At 36.8% G+C, this 22,979-nt stretch overlaps 1 protein-coding gene across 3 annotated transcripts in view; it reads right to left on the minus strand.

Annotated features, from left to right (window-relative positions):
• LOC105499523 (SEC14 and spectrin domain containing 1) overlaps positions 1-22,979 on the minus strand; it is a 157,789-nt gene that overhangs the window by 120,988 nt on the left and 13,822 nt on the right. The gene's annotated exons all lie outside the window — the stretch shown is intronic.

Below are 22,979 nucleotides of genomic sequence, written 5' to 3' on the forward strand. Positions count from 1 at the left end.
TATATCTCCTTTATAACAAATATGTCCATGTGTGTAATGGAAGGTGAAAGGAGTTCCATCTTAGGGTTTGCAAATACAGTGGCAGAAAAGATGCTGCAATGACTTTGCCTTACGATACAAACCTGTGGTGGGAATGGGGTCTATATTTAATGAAGGAAAATACTGTAGAACCAGGGACTCATCCTACATCAGGAAAGCACACAGGCTTCATCTTGAATGCTAATCCAGTCCATTGGCATTATATGGAAACACTAAGTAACCTACTCTGGTTTCAGTAGGGAAAAAATTATCAACTGGTGTAAAGTTTCATAACTTATGGGTTAATCAAGGTATTAGTGGCCATGTAAATCCAAATCCTCCAATATAACCGTCAAAAGCTAAAAAGACCTTCAAAAGCTAAAAGAACAAATAAAACCATACAAATTTCACACTTTTAATACAAGACAAACTAACTTCAAATTATGTAAAGTAGAAAACATAAACTCCATTCTAGTGGATATATTACTCAAGCTTTTCCCCTAACCCATTACAGAGACGACAGACAGATCTAGGGGAAGAAAAATTGTGCAAAAAGAAAAAGGGGGCTGGAGGTGAGGACAGAAAGCCTAAAATAAACTAAAATCATCCACAGAAAAAGAAAGCCCAGCCTAAGTGAAAAAATCCTCAAGAAGACCACTCGTAGATGAGAAAAAATTACAGGGAAGGGAATTAAAAGTACAGGGAGGATTCAAGAAAGTAATCTTGATAAGGTAATGCATCAAAGGTGTGACGGTAAATTTCATGTGTTAACTTGACTGGGCCACAAGATGCCCAAATATCTGGTTAAACATTATGTCTGGTTATGTCTATTAGAGTGTTTCTAGAAAAGACGAGCATTTGAATTTGTGGAATAGGTAAAGCAATTACTTTCCCCAATGTAAGGGAGCATCATTCAACTTAAGAGCCCAAACCGAACAAAAGGAGGAAGAAAGGCTGAATTCTCTCTATCTGCCTTACAGCTTGATACAGCAGTCTTCTATCCTTGGGCTGGAACTTACACCATTGTTGCTCCTAGTCCTCAGGCCTTCAGACTGACTGGAATTTACACCACAGGTCTTCCCAGGTCTCCAGTTTGCAGATGGTGGGACTTCTCAGCCTCCATGATTACGTGAGCCAGTTTCTTACCAAAAAAAAAATCTCATTCTAGATCTAGATATACATATGTATTTAGATATATATCTATATAACTCTCCATCCTTTTGTTTCTATTCTCTGGAAAGCCCTGACTAATACAAAACAAGGAAGGTGGTAAAAAGAAAAGAATGTGCGTTTTTGGAAATCACATGGTGATGAAAAAAGAAACTAAAAAGAAAATTTCAGATTCTGTAAGATTCTTATATACATAAAGAAATTTAAGATTTTGTAAGAACTTATACTCTCTCTCTCTCACACACACACACACACACACACACTCCTACTTGAGAAATACAAAATCCTCTCCCTCAAAAGGTGAAAAAAAGCCATCCAACAAACAAACCACACTTTGCTACACTGACAGAGGAGGACATACTTGAATTAGCAATCTCATAAAACCCCCTACAACAACAGCCCTGCTCACAGACATACAGAGTTGTTGCAATCTTCATCTATATAAAATTTCTAAAATAAAAAATAACGTTAGGACAATTAAGCTAATGAAAAGCACCTCCAAAAAACCCACAACAAAGTAGAAGATTGTAATAAATATTCCAAACTGAATTGTATCTTTTTTTTTTTTTTTTTTTTTTTTGAGACAAGGTCTCACTCTGTCACCCACGATGGAGTGCAGTGGCATGATCTCAGCTCACCCCCACCTCCACCTCCTGGGCTCAAGTGATCCTCCCACCTCACCTTCCCCAGTAGCTGGGACGATAATTTTTTGTATTTTTTGTAGAGAATGAGTTTTGTCATGTTGCCCAGGCTAGTCTCAAACCCCTGGGCTCAAGCCATCTGCCCATCTCGGCCTCCCAAAGTTCTGGGATTACAGGCATGAGCCACTGCGCCCAGCCTGAATTGTATCTCTTTAAACAAGCATTCAGGAGTATGAAAACCATCATAAATCAGAAATGTAAACCTGAAAATAGAATGGGCAAAAAGAAAAAATAAGAGAGAAAAGGTGAGGACTAAATTCCTGGTCAAAAATAGAGAAAACTAAAACCTTAATAAAAAGGTACTGAGGAAAATAGGAAAAGAACCAAGAGAATGAAAAAGAGATAATGAGGTAAAAAAAATAATCACAGGAACGGTTGGTAAAATGGCAGGTAAACAAAGAAGGTATAACTATATGAGTAACTGAAGTTCCTAAAGAAGAAAAAGAAAATATTAAAACAGAATTAATATTTAAAACTATAATTGAAAAAGAATTTGCAGAAACAAAATCTGACTCTACACATTAAGAGAACCCACTAATGTAGCAAGGAAAATTGACCTGTTAAAATCAATTCTAAGATATATTATAGTAAAACTATTAGACTTTAAAAATATGAGAAGGAAAAGATCTAGGAATTCCAAACAAAAGATTCAAGCAACTTACAAGGGCAAGAAAATTAAGAGTGGCATCAGACTTCTCAGAACAACAAAACATATAGAAAGCAAGGCCACATTATAAAAAGGGAAAGTGTGAACCAAGGACTTGTTGCCACCCAACCTGTACTACCAATATTAAGGCTACAGGAGAACAATTTTTAATATGCAGGAACTCAGGGAATATTGTGGTCACCATGAGTTCTTCTTAAGAAATCCACTAAAATCTGAGCTATATCTAACCAATAGGTAAACTTCAGCAAAAAAACTGGTGGTGAAAATTTAATATATTTAATTGTAGATCTAAGAGCAAAACGAAGTTGCAATTAAGGATTGAGGACGAAACAGACATAATGCAACTGAAAAAAATGGAAAAAGAAAGAAAGAAAAATGTAAAATAAACTTTTGACTGTTGAAATAGCAATAGATAAGAATTATAGGACGCCATTAAAAACTAACATAATAGATCATATGAACTTAAATAAGAAAACAACGAAATGAAGACATTTAAAAAAGGCATAAACGCACAAGTAGCTGCTACAACAACAAACAGCAAAGCCTAAATATCCAAAAAAAAAATTTTAAGATGAAAAGGCAAAGAAAGCACGTCACAGAGAAATAAAGAAAAATATAACAATGTACACAGTATTTATAACATAAGAGTTGAAATCAAACATAAGTCATTAAAATTTTTTTCATTTGGCTATTAAAAAAATACCTAATAAATGCTTATTCAAGAGATAACCTAAAACAGCATAGACCAAAAAGCGAAAAAAAAAAATTTTTTTTTAATTTAAAAAAAGGGATAAGCAAAGGCATACAAAGCAAACAGAAACAATAAGGAAGCAAGAGTACTGATCTTGATACTAAAGCATTAAATATGACACAGAGAAACACTGTTTAACGTTAGAAGCTGCAATTCACAATGAAGATATAACCATTGTGTACGCCTATCATCACACAGCAACTACCTTTAAAAAGTAGAAGTACAGGGATGTACAGACATACGAACATAACTTTAATAATATGTAAGACTGAAAAACATTTATAAACTTAACTGAAAACTACATACCCTGATAATAAAAACTGTACCTCCTTCACAAATGGACATAAATATTGACCAAAAAAAGTGCACACATATTAGGTAATGTAAAAAGCAACAGTGTATTTCATGAAGCAGTAATAACACAAACACTCTGATCATAATTCTAATAAAACTAGATATTAACAAAATCAAAAACAAAAACAGCATTCTACCTCAAAATTATACATTTTCCAAAAAAAGATATAAAATTACACATTTAATACCCTGAACAGAGGAAAATCTATACAGCCTTGAACATTTGTAATTCAAAAAGAACAAACTAAACCAAGAGAAAACAGAGACTAGAAATAATAAAGACAAAATAAATCAGCTAGGTGGAGAACTTTAAAAATCATATCTAATTCATAAATCAAAATCCTAGAATTTTTTAAAGTAAATGAACAAGGTTAATCCAGAAAAAAAAAAAGAAAAAAGAAGAAAGCACAAATTCAAAACAAGAAGCGACAAGGGAGAAGAGACATTTCAACAATATAAAAACACATATTACAAAGATTATTTATTGCAGTGATATTTATAATTGTAAAATACAATCAGAAATAACCTGAATGTCCACAAATGGGAAAGTGATTGAATAAACAAGCTGTAGATCCACACAACGGAGTACTATGCAGCTCTAAAAATTAATAAAGAGCTCTCTATATCATTATAAAATATAGATATCCAGTATATACTGTTAAGTGGGAAAAACAAAATGGAAAAGAATATATTTAGTGTTTTACTTTTTGTACAGGAAAGAAGATATACATTTATCTGTCCATTTTGTGTACAGAGAACCAAAGAATTAAATACATGAGAAATTAATCAGGGTAATCACCTAGGGAGCAGAAAATAGGGGATGGAGAAGATGAGTGGACTGGAGAAGTGATAGAAAAGATGGGAGGGATGATCAACACTTTTCTGTGTATAGCTTTCTGTATGGTTCTGAATTTTGGAATCATGTTAATGCTTCATATACTCAAAGAAATAAGGAGATCCACAAAGATGAGACAGGAAAAAAAATCTAAGATGGAAATCAAACAAAACGAATGTCTCTGATGGTATTTCAAATGACTCAGGGAAAATTTAGGAAGAAGGGAAGACCTAACCACCAAAGTAACTTTTGAACACAGTATTTTTACTACATATTCTCAGGACATAAACAAAAGAGAACTGTAAGTAAGCACTGAATTCCAATAAGTGGGTTTGCTTTTTATAGTGTTAAGGATTAGCAATTCTAAATTACTTTTTGTGTATTCTAAGATTGAGCAAATAAGTAAGTATACTGTGAACAGCAGAAATCAGACTTCTTATTGTCAAAGGTAGTACAAATATGGAAAGGGCGGAAGGAGGCTAGAAAGAACCCGGTAATGATGGCTGGAACAGGAATATGTCTTCATAGTTTCTTTTTGCTTTTGTTTTTGTTTGTTAAGATGGAGTCTTGCTCTATCACCCAGGTTACAGTACAGTGGCACGATCTCAGCTCACAGCAACCTCTGCCTCCTGGGTTCAAGCAATTCTCCTGCCTCAGCCTCCCAAGTAGCTGGGGTTACAGGCACACACCACAGTGCCTGGCTAATTTTTGTATTTTTAGTAGAGATGAGGTTTCACCATGTTGGCCAGGCTGATCTCGAACTCCTGACCTCATCTAATCCACCTGACTTAGCATCTGAAAGTGCTGGGATTACAGGCATGAGCCACCGTATCCAGCGTATTCATAGTTTTTATACAGAGATAGATACAGGGATACATGCATGCATGCATGCACGTGTGCATGTGTGTGCACATGGCCTGGCATGTGTGTATATGTGTATGTGTATGCATGCCCTGGTGTGTGTGTGTGCATGTGTGTGTATGCATGCCCTGGTTCTGTCCACTTGGAGGACTCTGATGGTTAATTTCAGTAATTTCAGGTGTTGACTTGACTGGGCCACAGTGTGTCCACATATTTGGTTAAACATTTTCTTGTTTTCTGTAAGGGTGTTTTGGATAAGATTTACATTTAACTGGTAGAGTAAATCAGTTTGCCTGCCGTAATGTAGGTGGGCCTCATCAAATCAGTCGAAAGCATGAGTAGAACAAAAACACTGACTCTCAGTAAGAGGCATTCCTTCAGCAGGACTGTCTTCAGACTTCATTTACAACACCAGCTCTTCCTGCCTGATGGCCTTCAAACTAGAACATCAGCTCTCTCTGGGTCTCCAGTCTGCTTGCTGACTCTGCAGATCAGACTTACCAGCCTCCATGATCATGTAAGCAAATCCCTTTAAATAAATAAACAAATAAATAGACATCTCTCAGTAGCATGAGTGCCCAGATCTTGATTTCTAAATAACATTCCCCCTAAAAAGAATTAGGGCTGCTTGAAAATATGAGAGATTTCAAGGCTGGATAAGGAAAGTACAAGATGACTCTGAAACACTTGTTGCCAGAATATAAGAAAAGGCTCAGGCCAGACGCAGTGGCTCACACTTGCAATCCTAGCACTTTGTGGAGCTAAGGCGGGTAGATCACTTGGGGTCAGGAGTTTGAGACCAGCCTGGTCAACATGGTGAAACCCCGTCTCTACTAAAAATAGTACGGGTATACATCACCAGTAAAGGAACAAAACAATAGTATGGGTCTCCTGCTAAGAGATTCTGAGGACACGTCACTTCAGTAGTATTCCAGCCAGAAATGCATAACCTGAATCTAATCATGAGGAAATAGCAGACAAATTCAAATGGCAAAAATATTTCTAAAAAATAACTGACTGGAATTCTTTTAAAATGTCATTTATCAGCTGGGCACAGTGGCTTATGTCTGCAATCCCAGCACTTTGGAAGGCTGAGGTGTGAGGACTGCTTGAGGCCAGGAGTTTAAGGCCAGCCTTGGAAACATAGTGAGAGCTCATCTCTTTAAAAAAAAAAAAAAAAGTCATATTATGAAACACAAAGGAAGACTGAGGAAGTGTTCTATATTAAGGAAATTAAAGAGACATGAAAACCAAAAGTAATACATATAATCCTGAACTGGAACCTATACCAGAGGAAACAGTTTCTCTTTTACTTAAAAGGAAATTAGGAAATACTGCAAAATTTAAATAAATTCTAGAGAGTATTGCATCAATGTTAAGTTCCTGATATTGATGATTATATTGTGGTTATATATTTTTAAAAAATCCTTGTTTGGGGGACATACTTAGGAATAAAGGGACATAAGTATTTAGGGGCTAAGGGGCATAATATCTACAAATTACTCCCAAATGGTTCAGAAACAAATACTGCCTCATGAAAATATGAAACCAAGTATGGTAAAAAGTTAACATTAGGAGAATGTGGAGTGAACCCTACATGGTAATTCTTTGAATTGTCTTTGCAATTTTTCTGTAAGTCTGAAATTATTTCAAAATAAAATAAATTTAGGTAAAATTACAGTCAGAAGTCACTAGCTTTTCTACATTATTCCTCAACATATGTCCAAACCCACATACATATTATAAAAACCAAAGGCAAAAATCTAAGAAAAGCCTCAAGTTATTCTTTTCCTGTACCGTCTACATACAAATGGCACATAGTCTGCTGATTCTACCCTCTTCTCAACAGCACTATTGCCTCAAATACCTATTACCTCGGAAACATTTCCCGACTCCAGACTCAACCGCCTTTACCCACTTGCAAAATTAATTCTCTCACTCAATTTGAAAATCCCGAATGGTCCTCCACAGCCAATTCTTTTACAAGACTTAAGTCTTTTCCAGATCATCCTCCTGCCTCTCTCTCCACTTCATGTTTTTCTCATTAGCAAGAAACCAAGTGCAACTCTCTGAACTTGCAACTGTTTCATGGTTTGAGCCCTGGCCTATGATGTCATCTTTGCTGAAACATCATTACTACAATCCTTTGTCCATGAAATTTCTACTCATGCTTTAACCTTATCTTAGATTCACTTTCTCTGTGAAACCTTCCCTGACACAACACTCAAGGGGAGAATGAGTACCCATTCTCTCCCTCCTCAGTGCTACCATTTACCTTCCACTCTATTATTATGATTATTATTCATCATCATCTATCTCCCCTTCTAACAAGAGCTCACTGACAGAAGGAACCATATCATTTTTACTTGTTGAATTACTTAAGATATGATATGAACTCAAACAGTGTTTATTACAATGAGCAATTATATGTAGCCAGGTGTGGTGGCTCACATCTGTAATCCCAGCACTTTGGGAAGCTGAGGCAGGAGGACTGCTTGACCCCAGGAGTTCAAGACCAGCCTGGGCAACATAGTGAGACCTCATGGCTTTAAAAAAAAAAAAAATGCTGGGCATGGTGGCGCATGTCTACAGCCCTAGCTACTTGGGAGGCTGAGGTGGGAGTACCACTTGAGCCCAGGAGTTTGAGGTTACAATGAGCTACAATCGTGTCACTGCACTCTAAGCCGGGCAACACAGAGAGATCCTGTCTCTAAAAAGTTATTTTTAAAAATTATATGTATATATACATACATACTACCTGAGCATATAGTAAAGGGTAGATGTTAAGAAAGCCTCAATCTGTATGTTGACAAGTAAAATCTAAGAAAATGAAGAAATAATTTTCAAGAGATAAATATTTAAATAGGGGAGACAACCCGTGCTCTTACTTGTAATTTAATATGTAAGAACAAGTCCTAGACTTAATTATTTCACACTCATCTTTGAAAAAAAAATCTGATGTAGTTTTTTTTTCATTTGTATTTGCTATAGTTTGATGATTCAGAACACTTTGGGGTTCACAGGCTTTACAATCATGAGTTGGGACCAAAATAAATGTATGTAAATAGAATAATATACAACCATATTTTACCAAGTAGTTTTACTTGGTGATATTTAAGTGCAAGGATCATCTTTTTGGTCAAAGTGTTTTAAAAGCAGTAATTCCTGATTTAAAATCAAGTCTATAAAAATATCTAATTAGGTCTTAATCTTATTTTCTTGATCTAAAACCAAACCGATTATATAATCTTCTATCAGAAAAATGTTTAAAAGAAAACACTGCAAATGTTACACTTGCCCTCCTTTCTAATATATTACAGGGACAAATGAAATTATTTTCTAATCCTAAAACAGAGATCCTTAAATCACTAATGACATGAGAATCCATATGAAAGCTTCTGTGAAAAAAAAAATACCATGACACACAAATATCCATAATCATACCTACAGAAATTAGCACTGTTTTTGCTGTCTTCTTATGTTTTAATACCCCATTCTCCTGTTTTTCCCGATGACCTTCTGATGTTCACTTTGTATTACACTTTTTGGGGGACTTGGCGTGATTTGATCCTTGTTTACCTGGCCCTTCGCACATTTCCATCATAGCCTACATTTCCGGGCATAAAATTTAGCATGTATTAAAAACATGTGCTTTACAAAGTCAGGCACTGAGCCAGTTTTTATTTACCATTGTGTGTGTGTCCCTTCCCTACAAGTCCCAAGCATACTGTCAGTGAACATAAGACAAATGGCTAAGTTTGGAGATATTTTTAAGGGCTAATTTTTATAAAGATTTATTTTCTTTTGAAATAAGGAAAGTGATTATTTTCCATGGTCCCTTCTGTCAGTAAGCTCATTTCCAAACTTGTAATATGACACATATGCCAAATATAGAAGCATAAAGGGTAACTTCAAAATCTGCCCTCAATGTTTGAGTACAGAGACTTGCCCCACCCCTGCTCATCAGAGACAAGAGTCCATGGGAGTCGGTATCTTTATCTCCTGCCAGAATGACGGAAATCCAGTCATGGCATACAAATTTGGAAATGAAACTGTAAGTATTAATTGTAAGTTGACCTTTGAGCAATACAGGGGTTACAGGCACCTACCCTCCACATAGTCAAAAATCCACATATAACTTTAGACTCCCCAAAAACTCAACTACTAAGAGCCTACTGCTGACCAGAGCCTTACCAATAACATAAAACTGATTAACATATGTTTTGTATGTTATATGTATTATATATAATATTCTTAGAATAAAGCTAGAGAAAAGAAAATGTTATTAAGAAAATCATAAAAAAGAGAACACATATTTACTATTCATTAAGTGGAAATGGATCATCAAAAACGTCATCATCCTTGTTGTCTTTACATTGAGTCAGTTGAGAAGGTGGAGGAAGAGGAAAGGTTGGCCCTGCTATCTCAGGGGTGACAGATGTAGAAGAAAATTCACATAAAGTGAACCCACCTGGTTCAAACCTGTTGTTCAAGGATCAACAGTATAATCATACTATTAAGTCCATAGAAAACTTTAGGCATAATAAAAATTAATGCTTTCTCATGGCCTTAGAAATCCTGTCATGATCAAATTTCTTCAAAATTCTTGGATTCTATAAAAAATATATATTAAAGTTACAGCATATACATTTAGAAAAACAAAATCTGACAAATACTTTGACAATTATCTAATAATGTTCTTACTACCATTCCTAGAGATTTACCTAACATGAAGCATCAGCCCCTTTAAAGTAGTCCCCTCAGTCATGCCAGTTTCTGTAACAAACTAGAAATTTATTGCTTAATAAATTACTATATGTAGGGAAAAAGGTCAGTGTCATTTTATAATTCTTCCCGTGCTTTGGAGTCATAATATAATGAACCAAATTGAGTATATGGCCCTAAAATAAATAATGAACTAGAGCACCTAATTTCTTCGTTCTCAGAGGAAAGTCTTTGTTGTCACAAAGTTAATTGAATTCTTATCTTTGAGTCTATTTTTTCTCCATGTTCTTTATTAACTGACCTCTTTTCTCCTTTTTTTCTTCCTCTGCCTTGCCCTTGTTTCCTTATCCCCAACTGCTTTTATTATTAGAAACTAAAAGTCTGTCAGTCTCTTAAATTAAATACATTAACTACTTAGATGCCAAATGTTTACATCAGTTTTATCATAAGATTCAAGAGTGTTTCATATACTAATCACGACTAATGTTTGATTTCTCTGCTGTAGCAGTAAATTCTTTATTATCTATATTCGTGCCAACTACGTATCTTAGTATCTGACAAAAAGTAAACACTCGAAGAGAGATTGACTATTAATTCAACAAAAAATTCTACAGTATCAATGGATTATATAGGATGCTATACGCTCTGTACTGTTCCTGCAACCACCTTTTAAAAAAATCAATAAGAGAATTTTTTTAAATCTTTGAGAGAACAATCTTGAATTTTGTTATTTCACATTGTCTACAGAAATTTAATTATTGCCACAAAATGTTTTCTTCCTTTTGCAAACCAGCTCATAATTCATATAATGACTCACCTGGATGAGTCATCTGCAGGAAGTACAAGGGTTTTTTTTTTAATCTGCTAAGGTAAAAACTTTGAAGTATAAAGTTAAAAGCTGCACAGCTGGAAGCATTCCGGGAAAGAACTTCAAAAGTGACTGAAACTACTGGTGTTCACTTATATTTTAACCCAGCTATATATGAGAATCATTTGGAGAGCTTTTTAAAAAAGTCAATGCGAGAGCCCCAGTTCAAATCAACTGAATGGAAATCTCTGGGTTTAGACCTAGGCACGGCAATTATTTCAGAGCTCCCCAGGTAAACAACATATGCAGCTAGGATTCAAAACCACTGGCCAAGTCTTTATCATTATTAAGATAGATTAAAATAAGAAGGCATCATTTAGCACTACTAATGCTTTATTCTTAAAGAAATGCCATTTAACTAAATATAAACCTTAAATTATCCACCATTCCAATGTTTAAGTCCAATATTCAACAAAGAGTAGATGCTCCACAATCAGTGGCTGGTGATACTGATATATTAACAACCAAATTTACAATCATTACCTTACTTTAGAAGGACAAACTATTCTAGTGCAGAACATAATATTTTGACATTTTTCAATAGTTTCAGCTTCACATCTTCTGGAACAACTGATGATCCAGTCAAACACCTAATAGCTTGCAAATTACAAGGTGATGGGGTACATAGCCTTGAGATGAAGGATTGGGGCATTTTAGACAGAGGAACAAATTGACCAAGGTCATGGTATAGAGAGAGTAGAAACACAGAATCCTATAGAATTCTATAGAACATCAAATGGTATGATAGAGACACACAGGAGTAGCTGGAAGAGGAGAGAAAAGCTAAGATTCTGTATAGATTAAAAAGCTCTCTGAATAACAGACTAAGAAACTTAGATGATGATCTATAGGCAACAGAGAGTCACTGGAGGTTTTCTAAAAGGAGTGACTTGGTGTTCTACTTCCTGGAAGATGGATAGATATAGTTTTTCCTACTCCTCTCACCAAGTACAAATAAAAGTGCTACACATTACATATAAAACAAGCATAAGAAGTCTGTGAATGGTAGAGAAAGGAATGCAGACTGACTAGGGGCCTCAGGACCCAAGGAACAACTCAGTGGTAAGTTTCCCTTGAGTTTTCGTTTTGCCTAATCACATCTCAGACTTGCAGCTGTAAAACTGGCAACCTGGAAATACCAACAGGGGAAGACAAAAATAAAGCCTCAACAAAAGCCTCCAGTCAAAAGACCAGGAAGGAGGAGTCCAGCAGGAAAGACAATTTTTAGACAAAAATAGTGCTACTCTAGCCAAAACTACACAAAACACTGGCCTCATCCTCACCCATGCCAGAAGGTCAAGTGGAGGGCCTAGACTTCCATTCTCGAAAGTCTGTAAGGAAGCATATAATAACCCTCAGGAGTATGAAGTGAGAGAGAGCCAAGTAGGGATCCAACACATTCATCTAGTAATGATCTCCCACCTCCAACATTCTCCATCTCTGTTGTGTGAGTGGAGCCCACACGGGGCGCTATTAGAATGAGCTGACAATGATTTTAAAGCATCCATGATGAAAAGGCTTCCACAAGGAATTATGAACGTGTTTAAAACAAATAAAACAACAGAAAGCCTCACTAAGAAAACACACAGTCTTGGCAACCAAACAGAAAATACAAGAGAACCAAATGGAAATTTTAGAACCAAAAAATACAATAATGAAATAAAAGTGCAGTAAATGGGATCAAAAGCAGAATGAGGGCACAAACGAAGGAATCAATCAAACATAGTAGAAATTGCATGATAATAACAAGAACACAGACTGAACAACAAATGAACAGATCCTCAAGGACCACTGAGACTATATGAAAGACCAAACATTTGTTCATTGGAGTCCCAGAAGTAGAGAAGAAAGGGAGGGGAGGATTGAAAAAGTACTTGAAGAAATTAAGGGCTAAAAACTTCCCTAATTTGGCAAACAATCCAAAGACACAGAAGGTGAATGAAGCAGAAAGAGGAGGGACACAGAAAAAAAAATCTGGGCCAAGTTATACCCTAATTAAACTTTTGAAAACTAAAGACAAAGAAAGCATTCAAAAAATAAATGAAATCTTATCTACAAGAGAAAAGAAAAACGATTCAAATGAAAGCAGATTTCTCATCAAAAACCACCAACTGAAGTGGCTCATGATGGGGGCTCAAGCAGGAAGACTGCTCAGGCCAGTTCAATACCAGTCTTGGCAATATAGCAAGATTCTCATCTTCAAAAAAAAAATTTAGGGCCGGGCGCGGTGGCTCATGCCTGTAATCCCAGCACTTTGGGAGGCCAAGGCGGGCGGATCACAAGGTCAGGAGATCGAAACCATCCTGGCAAACATGGTGAAACTCTGTCTCTATTAAAAACACAAAAAATTAGCTGGGCGTGGTGGCAGGCACCGTAGTCGCAGCTCCTGGAGAGGCTGAGGCATGAGAATGGCGTGAACCCGGGAGGAGGAGCTTGCAGTGAGCGGAGATTGTGCCACTGCACTCCAGCCTGGGTGACAGAGCAAGACTCTGTCTCATAAAAAAATAAATAAATAAAAATAAAAAAATAATAAATTAATTCAGAACAGGCAGGAAGGCCTAGACAGAGCAATTGAGCAAGAGAAAGAAATAAGAGGCATATATCTAAGAAAATAAGCCAAATTATCTCTTATCATTGTAATATGATTGTATACCTAGAAAACACTAAAGCCTCCATCAAAAGGCTCCTAGAACTGATAAACGGGCTCAGTAGAGTTTCAGGATACAAAAACAATGTACGAAAATCAGTAGCATTTCTACACACCAATAACATTGCAGGTGAGAGTCAAATCCAAAACACTATCCCATTTACAATGCCACACACACAAAAATAAAATACGTAGGAATACATCTAACCAAGGAGGTAAAAGATCCCTACAGAAAGAACTATAAAACACTACTTAAACAAGTTATAGAGAACACAAACTAATGGAAAAACATTACATGTTCATGAATTAGAATAATCAACATCATGAAAATGGCCATACTGCTCAAAGCAATCTACAGATTTAATGCAATTCCAACCAAACAACCAATATCATTTTTCACAGAATTAGAAAAAACTATTCTAAAATTCATCTGGAACCAAAAAAGGACCCAAGTACCCAAAGCAATTCTAAGCAAAAAGAACAAAGCCAGAGGTATTACATTACCCAACTTCAAACAATACTATAAGGCTACAGTAACCAACACAGCATGATACTGGTACAAAAACAGACACATGGACAAATGGAACAGAAAAGTGAACCCCAAAATAGACAAACCTCAGCCATCTGCTCTCGGACAATACAAGCAATGGGAAAGGACTCCCTATTCAGTAAATGCTGCTGGGATAACTGGCTAGCCATGTGCAGAATGAGACCGGACAGTACTTTTTACTATATACAAAAATTAACTAGAGATGGATTAAAGACTTAAATGTAAGACCTAAAAGCATAAAAATCCTACAAGAAAACCTAGGAAATACCATTCTAGACATCAGCCTTGGCAACATGACTAAGTCCTCAAAAGCAACTGCAACAAAAACAAAACTTGACAAGTGGGATCTAATTAAACTAAAGAGTTTCTGCACAGCAAAAGACACTATCAACATAGTAAACAGACAACCTACAAAATGGAAGAAAACATTCACAAATTATGTATCTGACAAAGGTCTAATATCCAGAATCTATAAGGAACTTAATCAATTCAACAAGCGAAAAACAAACAACCCTATTAAAAAGTGGGCAATAGACATGAACAGACATTTCTCGAAAGAAGACATACAAGCAGCCAACAAACCTGAAAAAATGCTCAATATCACTAGTCATCAGAGACATGCAAACATACCTGCCAGAATGGCTATTATTAAAAAGTCAAAAAAATGACAGATGATGGCAAGGCTGCAGAGAAAGGATAACGTTTACATACTGTTAGTGGGAATGTAAACTGGTTCAGCCACCAGTGGGGAAAGTAGTTTGGAGATTTCTCAAATAACTTAAAACAGGACTACCATTCGACCCAGCAATCCCATTACTAGGTATATATCCAAAAGAAAAGAAATTGCTCTACCAAAAAGACACATGCACTTCTATGTTCACTGCACCACTATTCACAATAGCAAAGACATAGAATCAATCTAGGCACCCAACAATGGTGGACTGGATAAAGAAAATGTGGACAAATATACCATGGAATACTACGTAGCCATAAAAAAAGAAGGAAATCAAGTCCTTTGCAGCAATATGGATGCAGCTAGAGGACATCATCTTAAGTGAATTAACAAAGAAACAGAAAACCAAAGACCACATGTTCTCACTTGTAAGTGTGAGCTAAACTATGGGTATACAGGGACATAATGATAACAAGAGACACTGTGGCTACCGGGGGCGGGGCGGTAAGGGCTGAAAAACTACCTATTGGGTACTTTACTCACCACTTGGGTAACAGGACCATTCATACCCCAAACTTCAGCATCATGTACTACACCCATGTAACAAACTACATGTGCACCCATATGTACCCCATGGATCTAAAAGTTGAAAGTATTAAAAAATATATATATGTATATATATGTGTGTGTGTGTGTGTGTGTATATATATATATATATATATATATGAGGTGGTGTACACGTGTATCCTAGCTACTTAGGAAGCTCCAGCAGGAGCCTCACTAAGCCCAGTACCTTGGGGCTGCAGTGAGCTATGATCTTGCAACTACACTCCAGCCTGGGTGACAGTGCAAGATGTCATCTCTAAACAAAATGAATGAATGAATGAATTTTTTAAGAAAACAAAACCAGCTGGGTGTGGTGGCTCACACCTGTAATTCCAGCACTTTGCAAGGCCAAGGCAGGTGAATTGCTTGAGATCAGAAGTTCAAGACCAGCCTGGCCAACATGGTGAAACCCTGTCTCTACTAAAAATACAAAAAAATTAGCCAGGCATGATGGCGCACGCCCGTAGTCCTAGCTACTCAGGAGGCAGAGGCAGGAGAATCATTTGAATCCAAGAGGTGGAGGTTGCAGTGAGCCAAGATTGCACCACTGCACTACCGCCTGGGAGATAGAGGGAGACACTGTCTCAAAAACCAAAAACAAAAACAAAAAAAACATGGATGCCAGAAGAGAGTGGTACAATATTTTTCAAGTGATGAAACAAGACTATCAACCCAGAATACTATATTCAGTAAAAATATATTATATGCTAGAGGGAGAAATCAAAACATTCTCAAAGGAAGAAAAACTAAGCAAAACTTTTACTGACATATATACCGCAAAAGAATGGCTAAAAGAAAATTTCTAAATAGAAAGATAATGGTAAAAGAGGAAACCACAGAAGAGTGGGAACAAACAAACAAAAAAAGGTAGTAAGCAAAAATACGGGAAAATACAATAGGCTTCCCTTGTCTTGAGTTGTCTAAAATATGTTTGACACCTGAAATAAGGATATAGCTGTCTAACATGATTCTAAATGTCTGTACAGGAAACACTGTAAGACAATTATATTACAAATGGGGTAAAGAGCCATAAAGGAGGTAAGGTTTCTACACTTCACTCAAACTGGTTAAATGATGACAACAGTAGACTGTAATAAATTATGTATATAATATTAATACCTAGAGCAACCACCAAAAAAGATACACAAAGAGATACACTCAAAAACAAAAAACATAAATCAAAACAATTCTAAAATATGCTTGCTGGGTATGCTGGCTCATGCCTGTAATCCAGCATTTTGGAAGGTTAAGGCAAGAGGATTGCTTGAGTCCAGGAGTTTGAGATCAGCCTGGGCAACACAGCATGTTGGCAACATAGCAAGACCCTACCTCTACAAAACATTTTTTAAAATTAGCCAGATGGGCTGGGCACATTGGCTCACATCTGTAATCGCAGCACTTTGGGAGGCTGAGGCAGACAACTCACGAAGTTAGGAATTCAAGACCAGTCTGGCCAATATGGTGAAACCCCATCTCTACTAAAAATACAAAATTAGCCAAGTGTGGTGGCACATGTGTGTAGTCCCAGCTACTTGGGAAGCTGAGGCAGAAGACTCGCTTGAACCCAGGAGGTGGAGGTTGCAGTAAGCCGAGATCTCGCCATGGCACTCCAGCCTGGGCAACAGAGGAAGACTCTGTCTCAAAAAAAAAAAAAAATTAGCCAGATATAGTGGCACACACCTATGGTCCTAGCTACTTAGGGGGCTGAGGTGGGAGGATCACTCAAGCCCAGTAGCTGTAGTGAGCTGTGATGGCACCAGTGCACTCTAGCCTGGGCAACAGAATGAAACCTTGTCTCAAAAAAATAAAATATGCTCAAAGAACCCATAAAAAGGGAGGAAAAAGAAAACAGATAAGAGAAACAGAGATGAATAGAAAATAAAATGGCAGACGTAAGCCTTAACACAGCAACAACTACAGTAAATATATTAGTGTAAATATAGTCATTTAAAAACATGTTAATAGAGTAGATTAAAAAACATGACCCAACTAATTGCTCCCTACAAGAAACTCACTTCAAATATACTAAAAAGGCAAGCTGAAAGTAAAAGGATGGAAAAAATAAATCATGTAAACATTAACCAGGCCGGGCCGGTGACTCATGCCTATAACCCCAACACTTTGGGAGGCCGAGGCAGGCGGACCACGAGGTCAGGAGTTCGAGACCAGCCTGGTCAGTGTGGCGAAACCCCGTCTCTACTAAAAATACAAAAATTAGCTGGGTGTGGTGGCGTGCACCTGTAATCCCAGATACTCAGGAGGCTGAGGCAGGAGAATTGCTTGAACTCAGGAGGCAGAGGCTGCAGTGAGCCGAGACCATGCCACTGCATTGCAGCCTGGGTGACAGAATAAGACTCCGTCTCAAAAAAAAAAAAAAAAAATTAACCAAAGAAAAGTGAGAATGGCTATACCAGAAATAGAGATGTACATTTTTTTTTTTTTTTTTTTTTTTGAGACGGAGTCTCGCTCTGTCGCCCAGGCTGGAGTGCACTGGCCGGATCTCAGCTCACTGCAAGCTCCGCCTCCCGGGTTTACGCCATTCTCCTGCCTCAGCCTCCAGAGTAGCTGGGACTACAGGCGCCCGCCACCTCGCCCGGCTAAGTTTCTGTATTTTTTTTTAGTAGAGACGGGGTTTCACCGTGTCAGCCAGGATGGTCTCGATCTCCTGACCTCGTGATCCGCCCGTCTCGGCCTCCCAAAGTGCTGGGATTACAGGCTTGAGCCACCGCGCCCGGCCCGAGATGTACATTTTATAATGATAAAAGGGCCAATTCAACAAGAAGACATAGCAATCCTAAATGTGTATGCACCAAATAACAAAGTTGAAAAATATGTGAAGCAAAAACTAAAGAACCAAAAAGACAGACAAACGCACAGTTATAATTGTAGATATCTCTTCAATATCTCTTGCTTTCTTTCTCTCTCTCTCTCAACAAGTGTCTATCGAACAACTACACAGAGAATCAACAAGGATGCAGAAGAACTCAACACTACATCAACCAACCAGATCTAATCAACATTTATAAAACAATCCACCACAAAAAAGCAGAATACAAATTGCTTTCCAAATGCACATGGATCACAAACTAAGATAGATCATACCAAGACAGACCTGAGCAATAAAGCAAATTTCAACAAACTTAAAATAACAAAATCATACAGAATCTCTTCTCTGACCCAAATGGACTCAAACTGGAAATCAATAACAGAAAGATAAAAGAACAATCTTCAACCACTTAGTAACCAAGTAACATTTCTAAAAAATCTCATGAGAAGGAGGCAGAGTGAAAGTAGGTTAATATTAAAACTCATTAGAAAGATCTACTCAGCAGTCTGCCCAAATCCAACTTTGAGGAGTTTATGAAATAGGAATTAGTCTCCCATTATATATATATATATATATATATTTTTTTTTTTTTTCTCTACTTTGTCCATGTTGAGGATTGTCTCCCACTTTCAGATTCCACTTGGGCATATATTCTTTTATTATCGACCTAGGTAATATATATAACTATAATAGCAGTCAAGGCTAGGCACATATTTTTAAAGTATTTATTTTACTTGTTTTTCTAATTGAAAAATAATTGTACATATTCACGGGATACATAGCAATGTTTTGATATATAACGTATGCTGATGAGATCAGGGTAGTTTTTTTTAATTTAATTCCAACTTAGTTTACATTATGTAAGACCATTTCACCCAATAAAAGCCTAAGTAATGCTGCATGAGGGATGGGGCATATTAAAAATAAATAAATGAAGCATAAGTTCTTATAACATTTACAAAAGTCTAGAAAACTCAGCTTCAGAACATGGAAGTTGCCCAAAGGTTTTGTTTGTTTTTGTTGTTGTTTTTTTTAAGATACAGGGTCTTTCTTGCTCTGTCACCCAGGCAGGAGTGCAGTGGCACCTTCCTAGCTCACTGCAGCCTAGAACTCTTTGTCTCACACAACCCCTCCCATGTCAGCTCCTAAGTAGCTAGGACTACAGGCATGTACCACCACACCTAGCTAATTTGTTAATTCTTTTTTTTTTTTTTTTTTTTTTTTTGTAGAGACAAGATCTCATTATGTTGCCTAGGCAGGTCTTGAACTCCTAGGTTCAAGGGATCCTCCTGCCTTGGCCTCCCAAAGGGCTAGGGTTACAGGCATGAACCACCATGCCTGGTTAAAGGATGTTATTTCTGACAGTGTTAGTTAGGATGGTAAATAATTAGCAATGGCTTAAATGTACAGTAGATACACGAATAAACAGAAATTTACACTACCTAAGAACCAAATAGGAAGTCTTAAGGGAAATAAAAAAACATATTGAACTGACTGAAAAATGAAACTACAATATATCCAAATACATGGAACATAGCTAAGGCCATGCTAAAGGGAAATTTATAGCACTAAATGTATACATTAGAAAAGAGGAAAAAAATCTCAAAACAATAATTTAAGCTTCCATCTCAAGAGCAAAATAAACCCAAAGCAAGCAGAAGGGGAAAAAAAGTAAAAAAAAAAAAAAAAAAAGAGACAACACAGATTACCAATATTTGGAATGCAACACAGATATCATGGCAGCCTCTGCAGACAGCAAGAGAGAGTACTACGAACACCTCTACACACTTTGATTAAATGGGCCACTTCCTCAAACTATCACAACCCATCTAATATAAAATAGATAATTTGAATAGTTCTTTAGTTATCAAGTAAAATAAATTCATAATTTATAAAACTCAAAAAGAAAAAAGAAAGAAGAAATCTCCAAGCCCAGGTGGAGAAGTCTACAAAATATTTTAAAAGGAATTAACACCAATTCTACACAGTCTCTTCCAGAAACAGAAGAGAATTGTCCATGTTGAAGATTGAAACAGAAAAGAGAAACAGAAGAGGAGGGAACACTTTCCATTTCATTTTATTAAGTTAATAATACACTAATGCCAAAACTAGGCAAAGATATGAATATAAACCTAAGAATCCTAAACTAAATATTAGCAAATAGTATTCAGCAATACACAGCAAGATTATACAAAGTAATCAAGTGGGGTTTATTGTAGGGATGGCAAGTTCACTGAATATTGGAAAATCATATTAACAAGCTAAAGGAGGTAACAATCACATAATCATGAACTCTTGCAAAAAAAGCAATAGGCAAAATTCAGTACCTACGAAACCTCTTAGAAAAATATGAATAAAGGGGAACTTCATCAACTTGATGAAGAGTTTGCATTAAAAACTTAAAGCTAATATTATATTCAATTGTGAAAGACTGAATACTTTGTCCTAAGATAAAGAACATGGCAGCCAGGCACAGTGGCTCAGACTTGTAATCTCAGCACTTTGGGAGGCCAAGGTGGGAAAACTGCTTTAGCTCAGGAGTTCAAGACCAACCTGGTCAACATAGGGAAATCCTGTCTGAAGAACAACAAAAACAAAAACAAAAAACAAAAAAATTAGCTGGGTGTGGTGGTGCCCACCTGTGGTCCTAGCTACTCAGGAGGCTGAGGTGGAAGGATCACTTGAGCCCAGGAGGTCGAGGCTGCACTGAGCCATAATTACATCACTGCACTCAGCCTGGGTGACAGAGTGAGACCCTGTCTTAAAAAAAAAAAAAAAAGAAAAAAAAAGAACATGGCAAGTATGTCTACTTTCACCAATCTTTTCAATACAGTTCTGGAAGTTCTAATCAGTGCAATAACAAGGGAAGGAAATAAAAGGCATACAGATAAAAGAAAAGAAGTAAGACTACCCCTATTTGCAAATAATTGCCTATATAGGAAATCCCAAGAAATCTAGCAAAAAATCCTAGAACTAGTGAGTTCTGTACGGCTGCAGGATATAAGACAAACATATAATACTAGCAATGAACATACGAACAATGAAATTTAAAAAACAATACCATTTATAATCACTCCAAAAAATTAAATACTTAGTTATAAATCTAACAAAATATGTATAATACTTGTGTGCTGGAAACTACAAAATACTGATGAGAGAAATCAAAGACCTATAAAACACTGACAGACATAACATATTCATGGATTTGCAGACTCACTATAGAAATGTGCCAATTATCTCTGAATTTATATGAGTTAAATGCAATTCCTAGCATAATTCTATCAAAATTCTTTGTAAATATAGAAAAAAATTATCCTAAAAGTTACATACAGAGGCAAAGAAAGACTACGTAAAACAATTTTGGAAAACAATACAGTAGAAGGAATCAGTTAACCCAATAAATGAATAAAACAGGAAAACTCAGAAATAGAAACACACAAATATGCCCAATTGCTTTTTGACAAAGGTACAAAAACAACTCAATGGAGAAAGATTGCCTTTCCTACAAATGGTGGTGGAGCAACTGAATATCCACAGGCAAAAAGAAAGGACGGACGGACGGATGGACGGAAGGACAGAAGGAAGGAAGGAAGGAAGGAAGGAAGGAAGGAAGGAAGGAAGGAAGGAAGGAAGGAAGGAAGGAAGGAAGGAAGGAAGGAAGGAAGGAAGAAAGAAGAACCTTGACCTAAGTCTCACACCTTATACAAAACCGATCATGGACTTAAATGAAAGGTAAAAAACTGTAACTTTTAGAAGAAAAGTTTTCCAAAATTTTCAGGATCTAGAGCTGGAATTTCATCAAAACTAAAAACATTTGCTCTGTGAACAATCATCTTAAGAGAATGAAAAGACAAGCTATAGAGTGGGATAAATTACTTAACAAACCACATATTCAACAAAGAACTAGTTTCTAGAATATATAGAGAAGGCTTGAAACCCACCAGTTTAAAAAAAAAAAAAGTCCAAATAGAAAACAGGCAGAAGGGCAGAAGTCATGAACAGACATCTCATCAAAGAGGATATACAGATGACGAGCACATGAAAAGACGTTCAACATCATTAGCCACCAGGAAAATACAAATTAAAACCATAGTGAGACATCACTACAAACCTATCACAATGGCTAAAAAAAAACAAAACAAAACAGTGAAGAATCAAATTGCAAAAAAACTGGATCACTCATATTATTATTCTCCTAGAGCAACCAAACAAAATACTACAGACTGGGTAGCTTAAACAGCAAAATGTCTTTTCTTACAGTTCCGGAGGTTAGAAGTCCACGATCAAGGTATCAGCAGGTTTGGTTTCTTCTGAGGTCTCTTTCTTTGGCTTGCAGGTACCATCTTTTTTCTGTGCCCTTTCATGGTCTTTCTTTTGTTTGCACATATCCCTGGTGTCTCTCTGTGTGTTCAAATTTCTTCTTTTTTTTTTTTTTTTTTTTTTTTTTTTGAGACGGAGTCTCGCTCTGTCGCCCAGGCTGGAGTGCAGTGGCACGATCTCGGCTCACTGCAAGCTCCGCCTCCCGGGTTCACGCCATTCTCCTGCCTCAGCCTCCCGAGTAGCTGGGACTACAGGCGCCCACAACCGCGCCCGGCTAATTTTTTGTATTTTTAGTAGAGACGGGGTTTCACCGTGGTCTCGATCTCCTGACCTTGTGATCCGCCCGCCTCAGCCTCCCAAAGTGCTGGGATTACAGGCGTGAGCCACCGCGCCCGGCCGCTCAAAT

Source organism: Macaca nemestrina, chromosome 11 (assembly GCF_043159975.1).
Source record: "Macaca nemestrina isolate mMacNem1 chromosome 11, mMacNem.hap1, whole genome shotgun sequence".
Taxonomy (NCBI): Eukaryota; Metazoa; Chordata; class Mammalia; order Primates; family Cercopithecidae; genus Macaca; species Macaca nemestrina.